General features: G+C 35.6%; 1 protein-coding gene across 12 annotated transcripts in view; it reads right to left on the reverse strand.

Annotated features, from left to right (window-relative positions):
- LOC149780245 (pre-B-cell leukemia transcription factor 1-like) overlaps positions 1 to 26,531 on the reverse strand; it is a 121,944-nt gene that overhangs the window by 29,996 nt on the left and 65,417 nt on the right. The window lies entirely within an intron of this gene.

Raw genomic sequence — 26,531 nt, forward strand, 5'->3', positions numbered from 1 at the left:
CAATAGTAAAACTATGGTCCATTCAAAAGAGAGACATAAAACTATGGTCCATTCAAGAGAGATATAAAACTATGGTTCATTCGAAAGAGATATAAAAATATGGTCAATTCAAAAGAAACAAAAAACTATGGTCCATTCAAAAGAGACACAAAACTATGGTTCATTCAAAAGAGAGCTATAAAAATATGGTCCATTCAAATGAAACATAAAACTATGGTCCATCAAAATGAGAGACATTGATCTCCAATCCAATGGCCGACCACCATATCATGAATGTAAAGTACTTGCTATGGTCCATCAAAATGAGAGACATTTATCTCCAATCCAATGGCCACCATAGCATGAATGTAAAGTGCTTGCTATGGTCCATCAAAATGAGAGACATCTATCTCCAATCCAACAGCCGACCACCATAGCATGAATGTAAAGTGCTTGCTAAGGTCCATCAAAATGAGAGACATTTATCTCCAATCCAATGGCCACCATAGTATGAATGTAAAGTGCTTGCTATGGTCCATCAAAATGAGAGACATTTATCTCCAATCCAATGGCCACCATAGCATGAATGCAAAGTGCTTGCTATGGTCCATCAAAATCAGAGACATTTATCTCCAATCCAATGGCCACCATAGCATGAATCTAAAGTGCTTGGTTTGTGCCTCTGTGAGGACATGTTTGATACCAGATGCACAAAAGTTGGTCTCAGTTCAAGAATGGTTGTTTTGTCTAGGTCCTTGAGCTTCCTCAACGTCAGAGTCTTCAAGTAATAAGTGTCCATACTTTTACATTCTACTTATGTTTTTTTTAGTTTGACAAACAGAACTAATAAAAAATTTCAAATTCTTAAAAACAATTTATTTTCTAAAAGCCCATATACTAATCCTACTTTTTTAAACCTCCTAAAGGAAACATGAGGGTTTAAAACCTCAGTTTTTTAATGCTTGGCCTTTGCAAAACATTTCACATTTTAAAGCAAAATTGATTTGATTCATGGTAAAAATTAAAGACTTGAAGAATGAATACTATATCTTCCAATGCACATGCCAATTTAAATGGTGGCTTTTTATGGGTTTATTGCCTCTGATGATGTAATTGTAAATAAATGCATATGAAAGAATATATTTAACTGTGGAAACAAAAAATACAGCCATTACAAATATTTAAAGCCCAAATTAACAAATTCATAGCACTGAGACAATGTACCAATTTATTGCTAACTATAAAAGTAACACTTTTTCTAAAACAACAGTAAACAAAGTAGCTTTGACAATTGCTTCAAAATATCAGTGTTATACAATGCATCAGTGTTAAGCAATATATCAGTTTTAAGCAATATCAACAAAACTATAACTATCCTGCCAAATACATGTCTCTAAAAAAAAAAGTAACGTGAGGAACTGCCCTGTTCTAAATACATGGGGGAGTTGTTATAGCTGGTCGAGTGTCGGACTTGTAATCCTAGCATCATGGGTTTGATACTCACCCAAGCCAGCCCAGATCAGCTGTCTCAGCATGTTCTTAAGAAAGGCACTTAGCTCTTATTTACTCAGCCTCATATAGACAATCGTGTGCTAGAGATGCCAAACATGTTTATACAAATGCCAATCGTGTGCTAGAGATGCCAAACATGTTTATACAAATGCCAATCATTGCTAGAGATGCCAAACATGTTTATACAAATGCCAATCGTGTGCTAGAGATGCCAAACACGTTTATACAAATGCCAATTGTGTGCTACAAATGCCACTAAAATGATCATCATCTAAATGCATTCACAGGCAAGATTTCAACATAACCATCTTCAACAAATCAACAGGGCAGCACTATGATGAAACACATAAAAAGAACAGAAACATGTTCAATAGCAATAGCAAGTTTATCCTGATGTCAAAACTAAATGCATTAAAAGCTGCAAAGGAAATGACATGCACAGGTTTTGGCAAGAAAATGTTAATTTTCAAAACATGTCTCATGCATTTAAAGGATGGCCAATTTTGTGACAGTAACGCTTACTGTACAGCTCATAATGAAGTGATCATGTGATCAATATGATCTCTGAGAGATCTGATGGATGCAGTGGTGCACCATAAGCTCAGGATGATCACAGGTTTTCTGCAATTTGTTTTTCTATGTTCTCCAAAGCTTGATGCCAGTGAGTGCACACTTTCTGTAAAAAAAACATGAAAAATCTGCATACTGTTTTTATTTATTGCACATCCATCTACATGTATGTTGGCACCAAAAATGGCCAGTCTCTTGAGACTATAAAAACTTTCAGATGGTCATCAATATCCATTTGAAAACAACATATCTGGCAATCAAAATCTGCATGATTTATAGTAAGCTACAGATCTGCAATGTCAAGTCACCGACTGCTGCTAGTGTGACATTTTGTCATCAACTGCTGCTAGTGTGACATATTTTGTAGGGGCCCCGAGTGGTCTAAAGCGCTCTTCGTTACGGATCACTGCCATCTCACCTCTGTCTGCGGCGGTTCGAGTCTAAGATTCAGCCAATGTGGGCATGTGAGAAAGCTTGCCAGTAACTTCTCGTGGGTCGGTGGTTCTTTCCGGGTTCTTCCTCCACCATTAATACTAGCCGACATGTATAGCCTATCGATTGCTGAAAAATGGCGTTAAACCCCACAAAAACAACAACAACAACAACATATTTTGCCATCAACTGCTGCTAGCATTACATATTTTGTCATCAACTGCTGCTAATGAAAGCTGAGTTAATAACAAAAGAAACAAAATTTATGGTGAGAGAAACATCCAGAAATGCACAAGTTTTTCATTTAATCAATGAATTATAAGTTTTAAAGGAAGAATAATTCAAAAGAAAAATAAATGCGAATTATTACAACAAATGCTAATAGATAATGATCGAAGACGTTAAATGAAAGCAAGATTTCATGCTGCAATTCTTTTCAGGTGTATATTACAGTAATATATTCTGACCAAACTATCTAATAGCAAATGGGACAAAATTTATGGGGTAAAATACACAATTTGACATTTAATCACTTAAAAGTTTCCAAGTAAAAATAACTAAGAAAAAAAAAAGGAATTATTAAAATTAAAGACCGATGCAAAACAAAGAACATGGAAAATTCTGCACTTTAGCTCTTTTCAGATGAACCCAATATTCAAAAAAAAAAAATAATAATTTTATAAGCTGACACTAAAGTGCAATAAGTTTTCCTTAAACTATCTATCTAATCATTTTGTACCACTACTAGTACACTAAGTAATATCTGGTATTTTTCTTTGTCCCTTTCTAATTCTGTGAATTCCTATTTGAAGGTGTGTGGGTGAGCCTTACCGATGGGATCACAGGTGCAGAAAACTAGGACATAAAATAACATAGTCCCAAAGTTCTGTCTCTTACTAAATAATGACAAGGAAGATGCAGATACAATTTGAATAATCGAAATAACAGTCCTTTGAGAAAAACGTCAGTGATTTATGACCTGCTATAAACCTTCTGCCCAGACTTACCATTACAGAAAATCAATCTGATCTCACTTGTATCTTACTGAATAAAATCCATTCAAGACATACCGTTCATTATGTATTTGTTAAAAGGAGCCCATGATCTTTGGCATATGTGTGTGTGTGTGTGTGTGAATGGTACATGACCATGAGATTTTTTAAAAGTCCTATTAATCCAAATTTTAGTAATATTTACTTTTTAATACTTCTCTATATAACAAGACCCATCAAACCAAGAATTAAGTCTATAAACTATAAATTTCCTACTGAAATTGATTTTATCACAATGTGAACCATTTGTCTCTGATTCTCCAAGGTAGCTCAGCTGGCAGGACTTCCATTGGCTTGATGCCCACCCAGGCCAGTCCAGATCTTTTGCCCCATTGCATCTATCAATTTCCTCAGCGTGATACAGCCAATAATGTGCTAAAAATGCCATTAAACCAAGCAAGCAACCAACTTTGATAAGGTAGATATCTTCTGAACATCATATTCTGTAATAACATTTTCACTCTTTAACACATTAACCCCTGGAGGTTTTTGTCGTTTTTGTCTGAAATTCGAGTAGGAAACACATTTTGAAAGCTATTTCTAAATACATCCTAAAACACCAACTTCCAGGTGATCTTCCAATAACATACTGCCTAGTTGTGTTAGAAACATAGCTTTTCATTGGCTATTTGGCTCGTGCATGAACAGAAGGGTAAAAGTTGGAACTTCTTTTTTTTTTGCTTAATGAACCCATTATTTTCGTATCAAGACCACTCTTTCTTCCAAATGCCCATCTTATCCTACTTTTTGCAAAGGTTCATCTATCTGTTTACAGTTCATACCAGCCTGCCTTAGATCTGAGAAAAAAAAAAAAAAAAGACTAAAATCCAGACACAAAATTGGATTCCGACCATGGGCAAATTTTGGGTAGAAAAAAACTGGGTTTAAAAAATGAGGTTTTGCCGTCTGTATTTTGTAGCGCAACTAGAAATTCCAGATTATTTGGTATCATTGCAGAGCTACATCTACCTTTTTATAATACCACCCACTTTAGTGTACCATACTTGACCTTGACGCTACAGAGTTCGGCAGTAGGCTACTACCTCCTGCCACGTCACCAGGGGTTAATGTGTTAAATCATTCCATTTCATTGGCAGGAATTGAAATAAGCCAATTACATGTATTCTGTTTGTATCACTCACAACTTAACTACTCTGTGACACATCACAAATTCACATTTTTTGTTCTGCTCTTGTGACTCACTAAATTAATTCAGATACTTAAATTTAGATTTCAACATACTGCATTTTCTGCATGTCTTTGTACACTTTTTATGGTCACCAGATTTTTGTTGGCTGAAATCATATTTTTTGTTTGCAATGTTTGGACATAATTTTAAAAAAATATTATTTATGCAAATTTGCTTTTGGACACAAATGCAGCTCTGCAGTGACAAGTTTAGACAGGTAAATACTTCTTTCATGAAGTGGGGGGGATAGTTTGCTTCTAATTGGACAAGTTATATGTATCACCTAAGCAGACAAAAATTGGGAGAACCATGTTCCACTCTTCATAAGCTCTCTGACTCTGATACAATACAAAACACAGATGCAACCAATTTCTGGAGCCCCCTCCCGATACAAAAAGCTGTCGGATGGTAACTTTGGGCCCACCAATGGGCCTAGGCCCATCTGGCAGTTGCAGGGGTTGCTCTGCCACAGGATTGATTTGTTTCTTTAATGAGTCTCAATGTGAGCATTTAGCATGTTGAATATATATAACAAGTTGTATAGGGCAGGAGCTGTTTTTAATTCCTGTGCAGTATATCGATGCATAAAACATATATACAAACACCAAAACAGAAAACAAGCAAAGTCTGTGAATTTATATCAGGCCATCATGACTTCCACAGAGTAAGTTCACATGTCACTCCCATCAATATTACTTGTTGAAGCTATTTGTAGTCAATGAAAGCGTCATAAAACAACTAGACCATAAAAAATTACAATTTAAAACCACTTCCTGGATGATTTGGTTTTAAGCCAAGCATGAACTGCCTGCAATTACAGAATACCATATTTATCATGACACAGGTCAAAATGATTCACATCCCTTGAATCACATACAGGCACCTCATCCAGCCAGCTGGACTTGAAATTACTAAACCAGTCCAATTGCAACTTTTAAATATGAATAACTAAGCTGTCCAATTTCAAGCTATAATTATGATTGACTAACCAATCCAATTTCCAGCAATAATTCTGAATGGATAACCAATCCAACTGCCTACTAGAATTGTAAATGGCTCAACAGTCCAGTTACTGACTAGAATTCTGAATGATTAACCAATCAAACTGACCGTTAGAATTCTGATCAGCTATCCAGTCCAATTGGCATATTGAATTCTGAATGGCTAAATACCAGCAGTCCTATTGCCAGAATGAATTCTGAACGGCTAAGTACCAGCAGTCCAATTGGCAGACTGAATTCTGAATTGCTAAATACCTGTAGTCAGATTGGCAGATTGAATTCTGAATGGCTAACTACCAGTAGTCCAATTGCCAGTTATATATGAATACATGTAATTGGCAATTATAAAAACTGCACCTAACACAAATCACTTCTAAAAACCAGGGATGTTTATAAAATTCTAAACAAAACATTATAGCATTTATTTAGAGCCATATTCACAAGTTCACCTGTTCACTATGGTTTTACATCTTTAGTATGCCAAGGTCCTCATAAAACTGCATCTACTAATTTCCATCTCTAATTATAAACTTTTAGTGGTCACTGTTCCAGCAGACATTGGCATTACTATCACACATGAAGTTTCATCAATTAATTAGCAAGTGTAACATTTGAGTGAAAATTAGTCTTCTCATTAAATTCACTAAAATTACATGCTTGCTAAATTTCTCTGACTCACAGCACAATATCCCATTTTGACTGTTAGTTTGTGTAGTGGGACAAAAGCATATAGGTCACCTATGTAGTTTTTACTATATACATCACTCCCTCAATAACTCATGCGCTGATAACTCACAAACCTGCTTATAACGTGGGGTCAGGCATGGCTCCCATTTTTTATACCAGAACATACCCTAAAAATTGATCCCTACTTGTTGAAATTGAAGAAAATAGCGATCAAAATTGGTAACAAAAACATTTATGTACTGCTCGTTTTATCGTCAAAAACAGTAGATAGGACCCGACAATTATAATCAACACTTTGAAATATCAGATTTAAAAATAGGTCTTAAACTATTTTACATTTTCTTTCCAAATGACATTCCTAGTACACCGCAATTAACGATATTGAAGGAAATCTCATCAATGAAAATGTCACTTATGCCAAGTGGAGGCAGTACTTTAACCGATTCGGCCCCGATCCCGTCTGTAGGTGTGATGGGGCTGTACCCTACTTCAAAGCCCTGCAGCATCAAAGCCATTTAAGATACACCAACGTGGGTGGTATTAAAAAAATGCAGACAGATACAGCTCTAAAATGGTTTCAAATAATCTGGAAGTTCTAGTTGCACTACAAAATACAGAGAGAAAAAGCCCATTTTTTGGACCCGGTTTTTTTCACCCAAAATTCGCTAGAAATCGGAATGCAATTTTGTGTCTGGATTTGAGACCTTTTGGCCTCAGATCTAAGGCATACCGGTCTTAGCTGCACACAGACAGGTGAACCTTTGCAAAAACTAGGATAAGGTGGGCATTGGGAATAAATTGCCGTTTCCATACGAAAATGATGTGTCTATTAAGCAACAAAAAGAAAAGAAAAAAAATCCAACTTTTACCCTTCTGCTCATGCACAAGCAAAATAACCAATGGAAAATGATGCTTCTAATACAACTAGGCATTATTCTCATGGATAATCGGTTGAAAACCACTACATTACGATGTATTCAGAAATAGCACCCCAAATGTCTTTCCTACGCACATTTCAGGCAAAAACAACAAAAACCTCTGGGTCCGAATGAGTTAATAAATAAATACAAATTAAATAATTTTTTTTATCAACTGAAATTTGTGTCCTAGTTCTATCTTTTAGTTCCTTTTAAGTGTAATCATCATAAACGCAATGTGCCCTCCTGTAATTAAATGTAAAATGCATCAATCTACCATAATAGCTATGTTCATGATCAGTTCTCTGAGAACCTAATCAAGTGCCGTGTTTTGATAACTGACTTCCGGCAGTATTTGTTGTACTGTTGCAGTGAATTAAAAGCTGGCCATTGTATTACCATGTTAATTATGTCTTTTGAACCAAATAAAGGAGGTGGAAAAAAAAGATAAAAGGCACAAAAAATCCAACAATCTAGTCGTATGTTGGGTGATCTCACTTCATTTGATCAACTGAACACTTATAAATGTTATTGTGTATGTAACATAACCTACCTTAAATTAACCGACTCTTTCATAACTGTGATCAAAGATAACAAGGCAGCCAAGCGAAATGAATACTTCATAAAACAAAGAGCTTGATTTCACAGATATGGATCATTGTGGCCAAGCGAGTTTCAGAGAATTCTTGAACTGGCACTTAGACATATCCTCAAGGATGATAAGAAGTTTCATTATTACTTTCCAATAAAATCATGACTTCAATATTGTACTAACTGAAAAATAAAAAAATTGAGTTTCGACGTAGATGATTGTCTTGTGAAATAAATGCTGTGTGTTTTTAAAAAAGGAAAGTCTAGTTCCCTGCTCTGCGGACTCCCAATTTGGTAGGATAATATTAAACACTACTACAGGAACCAGACTCATCAAGAAAACAAAAAGCAGTGATGTAATACACAGATTTTTTCACGTAGACGTGATAGTTGTTGAAACCAGTTGGAACAATCTTTCATATGTTGGACATTTTGAAAATAAACATTATTTTAACAGAATATCGAACAAATTCACTAGAAAAAGTGCATTATTAAAAATTATTATCGACATGATTGTAAAATGAGGATTCGTTCAATAAACAGCACAGTTCCCTAACGCTGCTCCCCACCCCACGGTTTCCTCAGTGTCAAAGCGATTTGTTTCCTCAATTTTTGGAGGTCCCTCAGTAACTCGCACCTCACTAATAGTGCGGTCTATGTTTGTGGACCTGTTGTGTGTGAGTTATCGAGGGAGAGGTGTAACAAAAAGTTTTTATTTATAGTAGATCATCACATTCTGAGTTTGGAACAAGAGTTGGTTGGTCATCTATGTAGTTTTTATGAAATGTGTGTGTATGTAATTACAGAAATGTCTAGCACTGGGGCATCATGCTGCAGACATGTAGCATCATGTCCCACATAGTCACATTATCATGACACCAGGTTGAACAGCCCTAACGCTAACCTCTTAATGCTGAGCGCCTAGCAATGTAGATATCAGTACCATTTTTATACGTCTTTGGTATGACTCTGCTGAGGTTTGAACCGGTGACCTCCCACACCCAAGGCAGAAGCTCTAACTACTAGGCCACTGGAGTGGTCAGTTTTTATGAAATATAAATTATCACGTTTGCTTGATGCAACAAGTGCTAGGTCAACTACGTAGTTTGAACTATATAACATAATTTTGTGATTAACAGTAGATTATGACATTTTGACCATTAGTGTTTGGGTGGGTCAACTACTAGATGACCTTATTACATCACAAATATAATTTCAACTCTTTAAGTATTCATTTAATTTTTCATTCTAGTTTACAAAGAAAGTCAACATATATTTATTTTAAGAAAAACAAAACAAAAATTTATGTTTATGAGATGAACATCCATTTTTTTTAGACGTCTCAATTACCAATGTGATTGGGCAGAAGGTGATTAATCTATACAACATGTAGGTAACTGATTGGTATTTAACAGCAAATTAGCACATGAAAGGTTTATATCAGGCAATTCAAGCACAGTCATGCCCTGAGACACAAGAAGATGGACAGCTCAGTCTGGTTGGGGCAGAATTCAAAGCCACACCCTTCTAGACACGTGTCATTGGCTACCATAAAGCCACTACACTGAATGATCTTGTGCAATAGAACGTTCTAATCTAAACCATGTGAATTACAGATCCATGCCTACTAGGTATTCTGAATGCTAAATTCATGACAGCATGCCAAAGTCACAAACAGAATATGCAGGTAGAATCTGTACCTTTCTTTGATCTCTTAAAATAGTCCAAGTATACTCACAAGCGAAAGAAAGCTGTGACATTAAAAAATGGATTTAGCAATTACCAACTACTAATTTATGTTATTCTTCCCATTTTTCCCCCCGAGGCTCTGTCCCAAAAATTATGATGCTAATGAAAATAGATGAATTCAAAGCAGTGCATAAAAGGGAATCTATGGTAGGCAAACCTTGCAAGTCATTCCTAATAAGATATGGCTATTAACTCTCAAATCAATGAGGTGTCACATAGTAAAGAGTTCCACCTGCATACGTTCAAACCTCAATGTGCTGAGATATCATAAATCATTATTTTCCATCTTTTTAGCAACACTGAAAATGAACATAAAATCCACAGCAACTCATGTAACAATACCTCTTTCATTTCTCAGTGATAGACTTAATAGACAATCCAATATCAGCTCTTAAAACCGAACAGCCTCATAGTCTACTGACAAGAAGTTTAATTTGTGTTAGTTTGGTGTCTACAGCACACCAACACATGTAGGTTATGAAATGTAAATGGGAACAATGTGCCATGCCAATGACACAGTACAGTAGTCAATCTCGGTTGATCTGATAAGATTCAAAACCCAAATGATTTAGGTTGCAAGTCTACCACACTAGTTACTGAGCTACTGCAGAGTGCTACAATGTTTGTTCCAAATTATAACAAATATCAAGCTTAGACTTGGACTTGACTAAAATTTGTCGTCTCAAGGATAGGAGCTAAAATACTGGAAATAGTTTAAATAACTGTACTGCTTTTGATTCTGTTCAAACATTGAACATTGAAAATTTCCTTTTAGATATGGGTGTGTGTGTGTGTGTGATTTGGATTTTTAACGTAGCTTTAACAATTTTCTACTCATATCACTATGATGTCTGCAGTGTAGCAGTTTATAGCGATGTCTAGCACTGGAGCATCATGCCAAAGATATGTAGCATCATGTCCCATGCAGTCACATCATTCAGACACACCAGGCCAACCAGTCCTAACCTCTTAATGCTGAGTGCCAAGTAAGGCAGCTGCTAGTATAATTTTTGTACATCTTTGGTATGACTAGGTCAGGGTTCGAACCCACATTCTCCCCCATCTCAGGAGGCTTTCAGAGCAGTTTCTTTTGGATACATTAAAAATCTAATCAATATAAAAAAAAAACTTTCCTATAGTTCCTGGGTTATATATAGGCATAAAGCAAGTAATTGTAAAGGTCTACCCAAAACAATTCAAGCTGCTACATGTGACGTGCATCAAATTCAAACTACACGGACCAATCCAATAACTATCCTTAACAATACACAAATGCATACACATGCAAGCAATAACCTGCCCCCCCTTCCCCCCCCCCCCCTCAAAATAGTTCAAAAGAAAGTCACTACTTGAGGTAAGATATTTGGGCGGACTTTTTGGCAACATTATTCTGCAACTGTAACAAATACAATCATTTCTCCTAAAGCCCCTTCCTGCGCCTTCAGTGTGATGGCAAGAATTTTTTTTAAACATACACCCACTACATTTCATTAGTATGATTCCATCCTTGTCTATGTTGGTACTAGCAATTGGAAAAGTTAAAGACAATACAACTGTAAGACTGATTAATATCCTTTTTAAACAATGTATTGGCCATTCATGGTTTGTGTATATTCCGCAAACTTGCAATGCAAAGCCTCCGATAGTCACTAGTGTAACATGCTTTCAAGATGAAAATTTATATTATAATTAAATAATGACAAAAAAAGACTACATCAATGTAAATGACCATCTGTTATTTCATGATTTAAAAAGAAAAGTAATTTTAAAAAATGAGAAGTTTTTATAATAAAAGTTGCACACAAATGTGGATTGCAAGATTGTGTTTAACAGGGTGGATTGAAATTTGCTATGATTTTAGCAGTCAGAAACAAATCATTTCTGCTTTAAACTCGTTACCCTTCCAAAATGGTTCCAAATCTAATAAAAAATTTCCAACCTGGAACTAGAACCTGAGATGGCCAAAATTTTTTTCTTCATTCCAAGAACCATCTACACAACTTGGGAGAAAACGAAGACACCAGCCTCCAAAGGAAACAATGAGAAAACACACACACATATGTACACACAATTTAAAGTAGTTGTGCACAATTAAACTTTCATTAGTTGTCACTCAAAGTCATATTTTCCATTCTGTCCAATTCTAAACTTCACACGACATTGTTTATTTCTCTGCTCAAAGACCACGATTAAATATATTAGGTCTGAATTCATTGGTTTTGGTTCCATCTACTGTTCCCACTCAACTGCTTTAAAAACTGGCACATCACTCGAATGTTTAATTTCAGGTGGTTTTGGACAATTAGAAACCCCACTTTTGGGACAACCAAGTCATCAGTCGCTCGAGCACTTATGATGTAAATTAAGTTGATGATTAACTCAATTGGCCCCAGAGGTTTTTGTCGTTTTTGCCTGAAATGCGCGTAAGAAAGACATTTGGGGGGCTATTTCAGAATACATCGTAATACATCGGCTTTCAACAGATTTTCCATGAGACTAATGCCTAGTTGTATTGAAAACATCATTTTCTACTGGTTATTTTGTATGCGCATGAGCAGAAGGGTACAAGCTGGAGATCTCTTTTTTTGCTTAATGGACTCATCATTTTCATATGGAGAACGCTCTTTATTCCAAATGCCCACCTTATCCTAGTTTTTGCAAAGGTTCACCTGTCTGTGTGCAGTTCAGACTGGTCTGCCTTAGATCTGAGGCCAAAAGGTCTAAAATCTGGACAAAAAATCCCATTCCAACCACGAGCGAATTTTGGGTGAGAACAGAAAAAACGGGTCCAAAAAATGAGGTTTTTACCTCTGTATTTTGTAGTGCAACTGGAACTTCCAGATTATTTGGTATCATTTTAGAGCTATATCTGTATGCTTCTTTGTAATATCACCCATGGTGTATCTTAAATGACCTTGCTGCTGCAGAGCTCGGAAATAGGGCACACCTCATCACACCTACAGACGGGATTGGGGCCGAACCAGTTAATATGGCTGCGTAACTGTGACACACTAGAACTATGTTCCAGCTTTGGATGAAATCTGAGGAAAGATATTTTTAACAAGTTCTTTCTGCATATTAAAACATCTCATGGGGGTATGTGTGCAAAATATCCATAATAGTTATACAATTTGCATAATAGTAGGCATTTCTGATAATACTGATATGTAGTGAGAAAGCTGAAAACCAAGTTATTTATTCATCGCAAACCAGTGACAGACCAATTTCAAATAAGAAAGAAGATAATGTCTTGCTTATTCTAACAGTGCATTATCTGACAATAAAGATGGCGGAGCAAAAGAAATGTTGCTCCTGTGACCTACCTGAGGTCCATTCAGGGATACAGAATTGCAGCATTTAGGCCAATTTTCCAAATAATGCACACTGAATGTGTCATTATCATGTATTGTATCAGCAAGATCTTAATTTATTTCTCCATTAAATCCAACCCAACCCCCCTTCAGAAAATTACCCCTTCTTTCAAAATACAGAAAGGGGGATTTCTAACCAAACTTTTCAGTTCTACAATATACCTGGTTTCTACAGATATGAATAACAGTGTTGGAAAATCCACTAATCAAGACAAATGACTACAAGCAGCTTTGAGAAATAGAGTTAACCATTTATCTCACAGTACGAGTCAATTATACATGTGCCCAAGCCACACAATACATGAGTGCTATAAACCGAACTTCTGCTACCTAAATGACTCCATGCTAATTGGTCTGCCTGTAAAATTTATAGCACCTCAATATAAATTTTAATGATTTTAACTTTGTTGTACAGATCTGTCATCAATAGATAGGTTTAACAGCAAATCCAATCAATATAGCTACTTAATTATTGGTAACGTATATTACTGACTTTGACCAGTGATTGACTGCAACAACACAGCAGTAGAAAGAGGGTCAGTTTATCACACTGATGGACTGCAAGGCATTGGTATTTAAGATGACACAACACAAATTTCAGCACTCCAATTTCTATGTCATAGAAGTTAATCCAAGCAGTCACTTTATACTTCATTCCACAAACTTTCTGAGTTCTGGTTTTTCAAAATTGATCACTTCTATTCTGGCATTATAGGATTGTGGACTACACGCAAGATTAACTAACTTCAAAACTTCAGGAGTTTAATGTGGAAAACTACATACCTCCAAAACTGAAAATTTTACAATGAAAGTGCTCCAGTATGCATGGGCAATTTTACACATAAAAACACATGTTAACACAGGTTTTTAAAGAAAGAATTGCGCCTAGTTTAAAATACGATTGAGAGATATATACAAGACTGACTTATTTAGTGGCTATAATGCAGAGTGCTTCAATCCATTTGTCAAAGAATCTGTAATTATGGCTCAGTGATAAACAAGTTCATATTGTTTAAGAAGTACTGAGCAATATGGAGTTTGTATTTTTTTAAATTTCATTGGTGCTTTTATTTTCTCTTCTTCAAAACAAACTGATAATCATGTTTGTTTCCTGGGGGACCAGCATGCTTTGATTTTGCTGATTTTTAGACAACTGTAAGTCATGTGATCTAGACAAGCTCAAGTTGAAAACTTTTGCTCACATCAAGCCACTAAACATTTTATGCGGTACATGGAAACATTTTAACTATGGTATTTGCTTCATAAGAGAACTCGGAACCAAAGTCATTAATTGTGTGATTCACAGTGACAATACTGGAATGGGATTACACTATAGTTTGCGACTTTTATTGTATTTGTTACATTTTCAGGCCTGGATAAACTTAGTGAAAATTACCCAAATTTGTTTAAATTCTTAGTGTGGAACGAATTAATTACTTTTTGCTCTATTTAGTGTCATGGCAACGACTTCTGATCATGATGCTGTCCATTATGAACACAGCCCCTGTAAAGGTCAGAAGCACATTCAATTCATATTTTTGTTTACATGATTTTGTCCACTCGATGTATTTATGAGATTGGTTGATCTGCATTTGTACTGGTAAAACTTTGTCTTGTACCAACTTTTTCCATCCCTGAAGGTAGTAGCACACCCTTACTGGAAACTGATAGAGGTATGCCAACATTCTCTCCAATGTGTATATTGCAAAGGTAAACAACTTTACCTGACATGTTATTCTTTTCATGAGTACATAATATGTGTAGAGTGCCCCAAAGAAATATGAATTTGATATAAAATCAAACATCAGCACCGCCTACATCAAAATAGGACACTTCATACTTCATAGTCACAATTCTATTCATCCAAACTCAATAAAGTGCTGAAAAATCCATGGCCACCATTTTGAAAGTGGTGAATCCAAAAGTTAACCTTAAAAAGCAGACTAAGAATTTCCCGTAAGTAATATCCAAGAAGTATACTGTAATGGTCATTTACCTTTGCAGTTTCTAATGGGGGATTTTCACCAAAGGAGGCATTACAAAATCCAGCTCAGAATGGTTGATATTTACTGTAGGAAAAGAAACATGCCAATATGTGGATGGTGCAGATGTCTAAACACACTAGTATGCATATCGAATAGAGGCATCCAATAGTGCTTCAATGAGAATGGGGTAGAGGCATCCAAAAGTACTTATACAGTGGTCCCCCTCTTGAATGCCCCCCCCCCACCGCCCAACATTTTACAGCCAGAATCCCTTGGCAGTGACGAGTTTGTCTGTTTAAATGTACCTGCATAGATGGCCACCCCTTAACATGACCAGCTGCAAGCATGTTTGTACAAAAATTTAAGATATTCCCCTCATGTAATTATCAAGATCTTAACATGGTCAGCATAGGCTAAATATAGATTTTGTGAATTAACACACACATAGAAATTAACCTTCAACAAAACAGTACCAGACAAAGACCAAAACTCAAGTGACAAGTACATGTTTCACTTCCTTTATAAACAAGGCATTTTGTCCACTCAAGAAAAGTTTTGTCTGCATAATTAAATTGCAGTACTGTAAAGCTAGCAACATAGGAATAAATCTTTATAAAGCTTAACTTACAAAAACTTAAAGATGTCATCATGTGAATGGAAGCTTATTACTTTCGAAGTTATCTGACTTGATGACACTGGGGTGGGGTGGGGAATTGCAGAACAATTTATGTTGAAAGGACTTAAATAAACAACATTATAACAGATAAGGAGCATATTCATCATCAGTAGGAAAATGGAGCAAATGAAACGAGAATTATGTATGTACTAAGATTTAAATGGTTTTGCAATGCGTATGACAACAATACATTACTCGCATTTCATGTTTATGTCAAGAATAAACACATAACGTATGTTTAGTTGATATAAATCTATTCTTAAGACAAGAAGAGCCTTGTAATAATTAACATATATTTTAAATGACAATAAATGCTTTGAAGTATGTAGCTTTTTTTTTAAAACTACGTATATTACATATACTTTTCATACATCTTTTTAATCCCCCTCTGGTAAGGCTACCTATCTAAAAAGGCCACTTTCCCGATGCTGTATATGAGGAAGACCACCAAATGAAGAAAGGTATAATCAAACAACATAATAAAAGATGCATGGAAAGGTTGTCATTGTAACCTTTTTCCTGAAGATGGCAGTATTCATCATTCTTCATCAGGGTTCATACAGAATTCTGAACGATAAATTCAGTGACTTTTCCTAAACTTTCAAAGACCACAAACATAGATTTCCAAGACCTATTTTCAACAACATTTTGTATACAAGTTATATTATATGAGAAAACAATGAATGCAAAATACTACAATAATGTTTAATGATGAAATGAAACTGAACGGGTCATCAAATGAAAGAAGCCATGAAAACTTGACTACATCTGAATCTAACAACCTTGGACAATTTTATTTGTGATTATGGAAAGAAATTCAAATGTTTGGGTTTATTTCAATTTTCAAAGACTTTTAACACATTAACCCCTGGAGCTTTTTGTCATTTTTGCCTGAAAATCGAGTAGGAGACACATTTTGAAAGCTATTTCTGAACAGACTCGAAAACACCAAATCCCCAGTCATCTTTCAATAATATGCTGTCTAGCTGTGTTAGAAACATCATTTTTATTGGCTATTTGACTCACGCATGAGCAGAAGGGTAAAAGTTGGACTTTTTTTCTTTTTTTGTGTGACTAAATGGAGCTATTATTTTTGTACGGAGACCACTCTTTATTCCAAATGCCCATCTTATCCTACTTTTTGCAAAGGCTCATCTGTCTGTTTGCAGTTCATACCGGTTTGCCTTAGATCTGAGACCAAAAAGTCTAAAATTCGGACACAAAATCGGATTCCGACCACGAGCAAATTTTGGGTTAAAAAAAAGTCGGGTCCAAAAAATGAGGTTTTTCTATCTGTATTTTGTAGTGCAACTAGATATTCCAGATTATTTGGTATCATTGTAGAGCTACATCTATAATACCACCCACTTTCGTGTATCATGCATGACCATGACGCTACAGAGCTTGGCAGTAGGCTACTACCTCCTGCCCCATAAAGTCGTCGCTAGGGTTTAATGTGTTAAAGACCTCTGGGTAATCTGCTCAATTTATCCCCAACTTTCAAGGCCTTGAAAATGCTACATCATTTTCCCCAAACTATCAAAGACCTTCAAAGACTGTTTTAACCCTGTTCGTTTTTATTCTGCAGTTCTTTTTGTGGCAAATGGTACTATAAGCAAGAATAACAACTTTTTCAATAAATAAATGTACAAAATGTACGAGTTTCAAATTACAATGAAAAAATGTGGCTTGAATTATGTTCAAACTAATTTTTTTCCCATAAAACAACAGTGGTTGCTAAATCTGTTAGTATCTGCAAAAGGCAAATTATTTAGTTGTTTTTTAATAGAGACCTATCACATGAGCGGGACCACATTAAGAGGTACATGTACATCCATGAAGATCTTTGTTTCTCAAATATACTGTAAGGTAAACCTCTTTCTTAAAACTTGTTCAGTGGTGAGGTGTCTATAGTCCCCACCAAATGAGCTTATTTTGACAGATGTGATTGATTAACAGGGCAACATCCTGTCATTATCAATTTAAAGTGACTAGCCTAGGGGCAAATACAGGCATAACTGGGGAAATTGCATTACAATGTCCTGCTGATAGGTATTTAAAGTTGTATCTTTTATTTTATTGCTTTTTAATGGAAGGTTTACAGTTTTAAGAGTACTTTGTGACATGGGTCAATGAGTCAAGTCCACAGAAAAATGACCACAGTCAACACACTGACACTAATATGCACATTACTTCTATTGTGAATAGCACAGATAAGGGAGGCAGGCAGGCATGCAGATTAGCAAAATCGTGGCTATATAGTGCTGATCAAGACTTTGGTAGAAAAAGTGATCCCTTTAAGGGTCTGACACTTTACTGGCTGAAAAGAATTTCTAGGAATCCAGAATAAGTCACATTATGGCCTTTTTATTCTTCAGTATTTAACCCATGTCTGATATTCTTAAGAAACTCCAAGATGCCAAATCAGATAATGAAAATATTTTCTTACATGTCTGAGTTAACAGGTTCAAAAGCTTCCTGTAAGTCAAAGCCTTTGACCTTAAACCGGTTCTCAAGGCTAGAAAAATGACAACTTGTTTTAGACAATGTCAAAACATATCCACCTGTCAAGTTTGATTAAATCCATAATTATTTAACTTTGTGAGAAAACAAAAGATATTTTATTGGCACCATACAAGGTAATCATCAGAAATATTGGTTTGGTAGAAATCCATTCATACTTGATAGTGTTGTCATGCTCACAAGCCATAACAGATACCCCCCACCCCACCCCAAATCAATTCCTTTGACCTTAAAATTAATGTCAATGTCCCAATTTGTTCATTGGACAAAAAGTAAAACAAGTCTGGTCGAAGTTCATTTATGTATGAACAAGCAATAATAAACTAAGGACTGTTTTCAAAATATTTTCACATTAATGCAGATATGCTGGTGGCCAAATCTGCCCCATTCAGAACTAGATACATATTCCTATAACAGCATTTAATCTTTGTTTTATAAGTTCATGTCAATAAAATGAAACCTTCAGAAGTAGCCCCACAAAGATTTTCAGGATGGATTTACATCATTTTAATACATGAATTAGAAGTAAGAACTGGTTTTTAATGTCGGTACAGCCATTATTTTGAGAAGTAGTTGCTACAAAACTGCAAGCCATACCACCATCATTCAAACTTAGGACCAACTATATTTGGTGGGAAGTCTATAGTGAAAACCTCATCTTGATATGACATTCCCTTCAAGAGTAGCGATAAAAAGCTTCAAGATGCACTGGTCAGCAGTATTTTTATTTAGGTTTTGTTTACAGCAAAGAAACAAATGTAATATAGTGCCAAGGCACAGAAACAAATGTAATGTAGTGACAATGCACAGAAACAAATGTAATATAGTGCCAAGGCACAGAAACAAATGTAATGTAGTGCCAAGGCACAGAAACAAATGTAATCTAGTGCCAAGCCACAGAAACAAATGTAATCTCGTGCCAAGGCAAATGGAGTAAACTGATTCTTATTTAGGACCAGGTAGGTATCACAAGTCTTCGAGTGAAAATCAAAATTCAAAAGAATCTGCCTAAAAGAAGCTGCCTAAAAAGATTGTCAAGATGCCTACCATGACTGCCATACTCTGCTGAAAAAAGTTGCTAAACCCAGAACAATTCTAAACCCAGAACAATCCTAAACCTAAGCCCAGAACAATTCGAAACCCAGAACAATTCTAAACCCAGAACAATCCTAAACCTAAGCCCAGAACAATCCTAAACCCAGAACAATACCAATCATTTAAGACAGCTATTATTATTATATAAAGTCTTACTGTTAGTCCAGGATCCAACATTTTCATTGGTACCACTTGACATTATGTCTTTTAGTAGAACCTGAAGTTCAGTTATCAATTCAGAGAGTAGTGATGACATGATTTTCGAGGTAGCTAACATGTTGGTAATATTGTATGTCAGATCAGCACCAGTTTCATTTAGGACCAGCTAAAAATCATTAAACATCTTTTAGTGTAACAACAAAACATATACACAACTTTAGCTAAAACATCATATCAATATGACCATAAACTCAGGACAAGCAATAAAATGATTTTCAAGATGGTAATATTTGGGAAGTACTGTTTTTTCAATTAGGATCAACATGACATCCTAATTAGTCTTTTGTAAAAAAAAGAAAAAACATGAAAGCAAGAGCCATCAAAGGTACTAAAGCTACACTGTGAAGAAGAAATAAAGTCAGGAATCCATATATTACACATATTTTTAAAGATAATCTTTTCATAAATTCTGTTATCACCACTACTCATGAAAAAACTGTCATATTGCCATGTTGTTTAAATAAGACTTATTATTATGCCGAACAGGTTCTATATTTTGGTGCTAATCTATGGCAGCCAACTAGAAAATCTTGCTATCGCTATTCTTTAATGGAAAGCCATATGAACATTGAGTATATGTATATAAATGTTCATATGGCATTCCATTTCACTTTTATAAGTAGTAACATAAACAAGATTTTCAAGTAGGCTGCCATTGTGGCCATATTGGTCATTAGATTGGTACCAATTACAGTGAATAGACATTATTACAAGCAAAAGCCCCCATATTAATATGACTTCATGTTCAAAAGTACCAATAACAAGATTTTCAATATGGCTGCCATGGTGGTAATATTGGTCATAAGACTGGTTCCAATTTCAGTGAAAAAACATTATCACAAGTCTTCTAATGAAAAACCCCATATTAATATGACTTCGTGTTCAAGAGTACCAATAACAAGATTTTCAAGATGGCTGCCATGGTGGCAATATTGGTCATTAGATTGGTTCCAATTTCAGTGAAAAAAACATTATCACAAGTCTTCTAATGAAAAACCCCATATTAATATGACTTTGTGTTCAAGAGTACCAATAACGAGATTTTCAAGATGGCTGCCATGGTGGCAATATTGGTCATTAGATTGGTTCCAATTTCAGTGAATAGACATTATCACAAGTCTTCTAGTGAAGAACCCCATATTAATATGACTTCGTATTCAAGAGTACCAATAACAAGATTTTCAAGATGATGCCATTGTGGTCATAATGGACGTCAGATTGATGCCATTATCAATTAGGACCGACTCAACATCTTAAAAAGTCATGTAACAAAAAATCCGATACTGATATAAACCATTTATTCTGGGTGACTAGTTGGCAACAAGACAGATGGCTGCCAATTTCATGTAGGCCAAACTTGACCTAATGAGAAGTCTTGCAGTGAAAACTTTCAGTTCAAAATGAGTGGCAATAACAGTATTTCCAAAATGGCTACTATGATGGTCATGTTGGATGACCGAGTAACATGATTTTAAGACCAGCTAGACATTACAATTCGCATGATTATGGCCCCATGCAAGTATGACTTTTCATTCAGGAGTAGCAACATTTTAAGACCAACTAGACCTTACAATTCACAAGATTATGGCCCCATGAAAGTATGAGTTTTCATCCAGTAAGAGCATCATTTTAAGACAAACTAGACCTTACAATTCTCATGATTATGGCCCCATGCAAGCATGACTTTTCAGGAGTAGCAACATTTTAAGACCAACTAGACCTTACAATTTTCATGATAAAGCCCCATGCAAATATGACCTTTCATTCAGGAGTAGCTAAAACAATACTCAATGTCAAACTGGGCTCAACAAGAATCTCAGGAGGAATGTCGGTAAAATTTCTCTGCTATACTTAAGTAATTTTAGGAAAAGTAGCAATAACAAACTTGTGCTAAATGACAGAGATTTCAGACAACAGGCTATTTTTACATGAGACAAAGGACAGACAACATGCTATTATACAAAACAGATGACAGCTATCCCACAGACTGATGACTGACAACACGCTATCCTGAGAGACAGGACAGACAACATTATCCCATAAGACATGACAGACAACAGGCTATCCCATGAGACAGATGACAGACAACAGGCTATCCCATGAGACAATGACAGAGAAAAGGCTATCCCATGATACATGACAAACAGGCTATCCCATGAGATAAATGACACAACAGGCTATCAGATAAAACAAATGACAGGCAACAGGCTGTCCCATGAGACAAATGACAGACAACAGGATATCCCATGAGACAAATGACAGGCAACTGGCTATCACACATGACAGATGACAGACAACAGGATATCCCATGAAACAAATGACAGACAACAGGCTATCCCATGATACATGACATACAAATGGCTATCCCATGAGACAGACGACAGGCAACTGGCTATCCATGAGACAAATGATAGACAACAGGCTGTCACACAATACAAATGACAGGCAACTGGCTATCATATGAGAAAAATGACAGACAACAGGCTATCACATGAGACAGATGACAGGCAACTGGCTATCATATGAGATAAATGACAGACAACAGGCTATTACATGAGACAGATGACAGGCAACTGGCTATCATATGAGAAAAATGACAAACAGGCTATTACATGAGACAGATGACAGGCAACTGGCTATCATATGAGATAAATGACAGACAACAGGCTATCACATGAGATAAATGACAGACAACTGGCTATTACATGACCATACGAGCTAAAATTGCTTTAAAGGCGGATGATCACAATCTTGTCTATAGAGTGTCCAGTACAAGGTAGGTACGGTCTTATCCAGTACACGTTAAGGACAATCTTGTCTATAGAGTGTCCAGTACAAGGTAGGTACAGTCTTATCCAGTACACGTTAAGGACAATCTTGGCTATACAGTGTCCAGAACAAGTCAGCAGTAATCTTGGCTATACAGTGTCCAGTACAAGTTAGGCCCAATCTTGGCTATACAGTGTCCAGTACAAGTTAGGCCCAATCTTGGCTATACAGTGTCCAGTACAAGTTAGGCAATCTTGCCTATAGTGTCCAGTACAAGTTAGGCATAATCTTGGATATAGTGTCCAGCACAAGTTAGGCACAATCTTGTCTATACAGTGTCAAGTACATGTTTGGCATAATCTTGGCTATACAGTGTCCAGCACAAATTAGGCACAATCTTGGCTATGCAGCATCCAGTACAAGTTAGGCATAATCTTGGCTACAGTGTCCAGCCCAAGTTAGGCACAAACTTGTCTATACAGTGTCAAGTACAAGTTAAGTCAGATTGGTCTTTTCTGAATTGGGTTGTCTATATATTGCTTTATGTTACAAGTCTTACCAGAAGAAAAACAACTGACAATATCTTTTTTAGCTTGAGGCAATAACTACTTTATGTGATGAGAAATATTACTTGTCAAATTTAAAGCTCCTTATCAATGAAATATTCAAAAGGCCCTGGAGTGCTGATAACTATAAAACATAATCAGTCTGGTGATAAATATAACTGTCAACATGTTTACAAGTACTGTTTTCAATTCCTTGAATTTAAAGAGATTACCTAACTTGTTTCCCTAACAACTTATTAATTTTTTGCTCCCAGTATGTCAACTTTTGCACCTGTCATTCATCAAAACTAGAGACCATAATGCTTCAAATAGTATGCCATGTTATTGTACAGTTCCAACATTGCTATAACAGGAGTCCCTTGATTGAAACTAATGCCATTTTTGCCTGAAGTTTGTGGCCCTGGAGTGAGTATTAGCTGTTCAAGTTAGGGCCGCTGTTCACATTTGTTTACTGGACTAGTTTTTTTTTTAATAGAGGGTAAACCAACAGATATTTTTGTCATGGAAAAGGCAACACAAAAACATGGTTACCATAACATGCACTTTTTATACCATGTTAGGAAAAAATAAACTATACAGAATGAAATTTTTCACTTATATATTTAAATTCATGGGAAATCTTGCTATTTAATAACACTGAGAAAAAAAAATTCATAAAAATTGACATGTTAAATGTAGTAAATTTTTGCATTAATTTTACTTAAAACAATACAAGAAAACATACACGATTCTTGAATGTGAAACAACTTGTTACAGATTCATCCTATTTTTATACGACATGCGTAGTGGATGGTGCCAGATAAGATTAAAAAAAACTGGCTTTATATATTGTGACTTGGATGTTATATGACTGAAAAATGTTAGAGAGGGATTACGTTAAACTTAAAAACATGTTGTACTGGATGGTCATTAAGGGACAAACTATGTTGAGGATACTACATCAGTCATCATTTGTGGACTTAACTATTTGCAAAAGTTACTGTACACATCCAGATGAGTGTTATTCATATACATTTCCATTTTTTGTGTGTCCATACTCTTGTACTAACAACTACTTATCCACATGGAGTTTGCCGATTTGTAAACTGCAGATCCATGTAAGTAGCAAAAATAAATGTATGCTAAATAAAATAAATGTATATTTTTCATATGATTTCTGTAATTATGGCATATTATGCTAAAATTACACTTTTTGCCACTTATATAAGTAACAAATTATGCTTATACCTCTCCTGGGGGTAGGCATTTGTGAACCTACAACAAAGCAGTTAAGGTTCACAGTTAATACAATTTCCCTTTGATTGGGTACCTGATCGTTAGGATTGACTCTCTATTCAACAACTCAGTTATAATGTGGGTCCCGGTGTGGATCCCACTTTTTTATATAAATTTTTTTGGGGGGGGGGGGGGGCGGCCCCTATTTGTTGAACGTTTAGAAAACTATCAAATTTGGTAAATGAAACCTTGATATATTGCTCATTTAAATATGTTTATGCTTTGTTAGCACTGCCCCAGTGGCCTATGCAGTTAGAGTGTCTGCTTCAGCTGCAGAAGGTTGCAGGTTTGAACCCCAGCAGAGTCATAAAGATGTACAAAAATGTTACTAGCAGCTGCCTCATTTGGCACTCTGCATTAATAGGCTAATGCTAGGACTGGTTGTCCTGGTGTCAGGATAATGTGACTGGGTGGGAAATGATACTTCATGTCGGTGGTATGATGCCCCAGTGCTAGACATCACTATAAACTGCCACTCGGCTGACATTGTAGTGACATGACTGATACATTGTTAAAGCTATGTTAAAATCAAAATCACACACGTTTTGTTAAAATTTTCAAGCAACATTCTCATTACACTGTAAATAACAAAATTCTATAAAAAAAATTCAATAAATTTTCACTAATGCCAACTAGTGGCACCATTATAATAAACATCAATTAAAGTGAAATTAGTGTCATAGTTTTAACTTTTAATTCAGTTTTAGAGTAATCATCATAAATGCAATATGCCCTCTTCTATTCAAATGTGAAAGATGTCAATCTACCATCATAGCTATGTCTGTAAGCATTTCCATGAAGACAAAAGAATTAAGTGCTGACCAAGTTTTGATCAACAAATTAAGGAAGTATTTGTTAAATTGTTACTAACTGTTACTGAAACCTCCTGGAGAAATTTTAACAATTTTTTCGAGGATGGGTATCTTGAAAATAATGGCAATTTTATACATAAAAAAAGAAGCTTCTTACTTAAACTTGCAGTATAATATGATATTAGTGCCAATGACATAATTGATAAAACAAACTGAAAAGCTCCTATTGAGTATTCAAGAAGTACAGCAAACCAATTAACCATTCCAACTTTTTTTTAAAATGCAATTGACATGTTGCTTGATTGCTCATTTATTACATAAATCAAGTATTCATATGCTAAAACTCGATGGAAAACACAGAAGAAAATCTAAGCCTGAAAGTAGATTGAAAATTTCAGATATTCTTACCGTAGCTTTTACTTTCAAATGACAGTCCATCCCAAACATCAATAGTGAGAAATGATTGATAAATTGGTTAAATCAACCACTAATAAATTGACCAAGAAACATGATGGCAACAAGGTTTGTTCAAACACATTTTATCCAAACAATCATTTCCTTGGTTCAGATATATTAATTGGACCAAATACAAAATGAAAACTATCTGGACTGATGAGGGTACACCAACATGTACAGTCACCCTCAGTAAGGAGACACGATGATTCCACGAGAAATTGATTTTATGTGACTGTGATGAAACTGCAACATTTCATTACACATCCTGTAATCATGATATAATTTTGTTCAGAACTGTCTGTTGTTGTGTCAAAAGGAAATGCCATCTGAAAACTAAAGCTACAGGAATTAAACAAGGTTGATGTAAAATAGAAAAACTTAACTTTGACAACTGTTAACACGATCCAAATGTATTTCATCTGTTCTGAAGAGACCACCAGAAGATAATATTAACAATACAATTCTTTTCTCTTATATGAAAGTACCAATACCACAGCAAAAAGCGATTGTCATTATGCACATGATTCATCAAGGATGTGACTAAATATCTGCATAAAGGATGTCTGTTCTCATACTAATGTAGCTGCTATTCATGAATGCAACAGTAAATTGGGAATCAACATTTCAAAATGTGTATTCTTGACAACTGATGGGTCAAGTGTCATGCTAAGAAATTAAACAGGTGTAGTGTACACATGCAGATTTGCCCCCGTTGCCATGCAAACACATTGCTTTGCATACCATCTAAATTTTGTTTAAACAGATTCTATTTTTTTTAAAAACCTACTTATGGTTAAAGTCAAGTTTAGTTCATTATATCATTTCACCAGTGAATCTGCAAACCAGACCAAAACATTAAAGGAAAAATTAGAAAAGTCTAAGAAGAACGAGATTTTGCAATAAAGAAACTGTCCAGGATGCGGGAAGTTGTTGGTTCAAACACCAGTCGAGCCATACCAAAAATGGTACTAACAGCCGCCTCGCTAGGCACTCAGCATTAAGAGGTTGGTGTTAGGACTGGTCGGCCTGGTCTCAGGATAATGTGACTGGGTGAGATATCATGCTAATGTCTTCGGCATGATGCCCCAGTGCTAGACATCACTTT

The sequence above is a fragment of the Sinohyriopsis cumingii genome, chromosome 16, assembly GCF_028554795.1.
Source record: "Sinohyriopsis cumingii isolate HCF-2022 chromosome 16, ASM2855479v2, whole genome shotgun sequence".
NCBI classification, from domain to species: domain Eukaryota; kingdom Metazoa; phylum Mollusca; class Bivalvia; order Unionida; family Unionidae; genus Sinohyriopsis; species Sinohyriopsis cumingii.